At 44.2% G+C, this 2,851-nt stretch overlaps 1 pseudogene; it reads left to right on the top strand.

The window, feature by feature from the left end:
• The first annotated feature begins 734 nt into the window (after window positions 1–734).
• LOC102474087 (protein CDV3 homolog pseudogene) lies at window positions 735–1,951 on the top strand (annotated as a pseudogene).
• Window positions 1,952–2,851: the final 900 nt, after the last annotated feature.

The following is a 2,851-nucleotide window of genomic DNA, read 5'->3' as shown; positions in this document are numbered from 1 at the left end:
TCCGCCTGGTGTCCGGAACTGCTGGCCCTTAAAAATAAGTCTTAAAGTATGAGTTTGTGAGGGTATTATCTATTTTGTTCTGGTTCAAAATAAATACATATTTTGACACGATGAATAAATAATTAAACAAGAATTTTTCATTGAAAGCATTAGCAAAGCTCTTCAAGTATTTGTACATCGATTTTCAGTGGTGTTTTTCACTGCTCAAATGTCAATGTATTATTAAGCCAAGTAAGCAGGGGGCATTTACTAGCTAAATTGGTCACAAATACTTTTGGTATGTGTCTGCCTTCTGTATCACTGCCAAGTTACAGGTATTGAGGATTTTGTTGACTTTCAGGGAACACATTCTATGTTTACTGTCTATTAAGTACATCTGTATTTAGAGTTTTCTCTTAAGATAGAAAAGCGTCTCTTGCAGGGTCTCTGGCTGGCAGGCTCCTCTTCCTTTCTGGCTGTTTGGGGGTCGGGGCACTGCCACGGGTTGCAGCAGCAGCTGGAGCTCTGGCAGGCTTGGGCGGCAGTGGCCTAGGCAGTGGTGGCCAAGGCAGTGGCAGGCGGGCTCTGCGAGGACAGGACCACTGCTCAGCAGACCTGGGGAGCCACCGGCCAGCCGCATAGGCCTCAGGGACTCCACGGGCAGAGGCGTCCCCCCGCCTGGCAGCGTGAGCTGAGAACCAGCCTCAACTCCAAGCTCAGAGCCCTGAGGGCAGGACCTGCTGCCAGTGGCACCTATGCAGGGCCGAAAGGCTGCGGACTTGGCTGAGGCAGAGGAGCGGAGCCCGGAAAACTTTTTCACCAAGAGGAACAAGAAGAAGGAGCTGCAGACTCGGCAGTCAGCTCCAGAGGAAGCAGCGGAGTCACAGCGCAGGGCTGTTGATCTCCCAGGGCAATGGCTGGAGAGCTGGCTCTGGAGCCGCAGGCCCTGGGGCAGCCACCAAGGTTGTGAAGATGGGTGGAAAGAATTTGAACAGAAAGCGGTTGATTACAGTGGCCTCGCAGTTCAGGCAATGCTAATGAGTGAAAAGGAAGAAGATAATGAAGAGAAAAGATACAGTGAGAACTGGAAGAAGGTAGAGAATTTGGTGGTGGTAGTGGTGTGGAAAAAATCTTCAGGTTCCTGGAATAAAAGTAGCCCTGGTAAAAGTATTTCCTGCTCCAGTAATTGTTGTAGAAACCCCAGAACTGACCATGACTACGGTGTGTATAGTCCTCCTGGGGCCCTGTTAATCATAACCAAAAGGGGACCAGCAGTTAGTGTAATGGCTATGTCGCTGGACTCCCATTTAGCCAACCACGGTTCGCGTCCTGGACCTAGTGGCTTAAACTCACGCTGGGTATGTGTGTGTGAGCGCCCGAGATCTCGAGAGGAGAATGGAGAAGGGACTGTGGCATGGCCATCCCCCCTGGGGGGTGATTTCTCGCTTTCTATCTCTCTATCTCTCTCTCTCTTTCTGGCGAGCAGACACGCCCTATAGCAAAAATCTCTCAAAAAAAATATAAAAAAACAAAATAAAAAACACCACAAGGACCGCCAGAGATACACAGTGACACACAATTCCCATTGCTGCAGTCCATTGCCAGGCATGTAGATAGCGGGAGGGATATAGAAATAAATAGCCTTAAATTAGTAAAACACAAAAATAGGGGAAAGATAATTTTGGGGAAAAAATGGAGAAGTGAGATATTTGTGGGACCCAGATATGGTTTATTACCTGTTGATGAGGATGTGTATAGTATTCTCAACTGGACCCAGATGTATATCATGCTGGGTAAAGTCTCTTTATAATCTAAATAATGGATAGTGATGGAATGTGTAAATAATAATAATAATAAAGGAAAAAATAGAAGTACAGATGAGGTTTTAAAAAACCAGGTACTCAAACTTCAGCTAGACAATCAGTATGCTGTGCTTAAAAATCAAAAAAGCAGCCACACATAGTATCATTAAGGAATGGTCTTTGCTATCCCTTCTAAGATAACTAGGACACAGCTAACCATCCTGAACAGCCATTCGTCATCTGTAGCTACAGCATCCAATGCAGACCTCTCGATGCCAGTGACAGGCCATATTGCACTATGGAAGTTTAAAGTGTCACAACTGCTCTCCTTGAGTACTGCACTTAGGGGAATTTTCATTGTCATACATGTGTGAACTCGATTCAGCAGTGTTCTTTCTTAATTACTCTGCAAGTACAAAAAAGCACACAAAACCTGCAGCTGGTTATTTCAAAATCGTTTTGTGTTCAGATACTGAACTTTTCTAAGGATGGGCTACCTCAGATTTGCTGCACTCATTGTGGACTGCATGTGGATCACAACTTCTGGATAAGAAGGCCACAACAATTAAGTGTCAATGTGTGACCCTCAAAACCAGCTCTACTAGATATCTATCAGAAATCCTGCAGAAAGTCAGCCATATGGGTTCTGATCTGCTATGAAAGATGATCAGATCATATGTGTAGTGCTGTGATGATTTATAATTTAACTTTTAGTTGTATTCTGAAGTAACCTCAAATTAAATTCAACCAATCTTGGGTCCTCATGTGGCAAAACAGAGTAGGGAAAAGGATAATCTTGTTTCTTTCAGTACATTTTTATTCAGATAGTGCTTTTCTATGTTCCTCATTAAGACCTTTATTGCTTTGGGAATCAATTCTTAGAAAACATTGTTTGGTTAAGTGAGTAACCTGAAATATGCATTAGAATTGTTAAATGTCTCTTGAACTTGTCAGTCTCTGGACTCCAAATGACTTTTGATATAAAGGGCAGTGGATGCTGGAGGAACTATCTGAGGTGCTGCTAAAGCCTCCTCTATTGAGGCCTAAATTGTGTGGTCAACAGGTGTGGA

This window comes from Tupaia chinensis, unplaced genomic scaffold, assembly GCF_000334495.1.
Source record: "Tupaia chinensis unplaced genomic scaffold, TupChi_1.0 Scaffold143883_1, whole genome shotgun sequence".
Classification (NCBI taxonomy): domain Eukaryota; kingdom Metazoa; phylum Chordata; class Mammalia; order Scandentia; family Tupaiidae; genus Tupaia; species Tupaia belangeri.
This window is presented reverse-complemented; position numbering and strand designations above follow the sequence as displayed.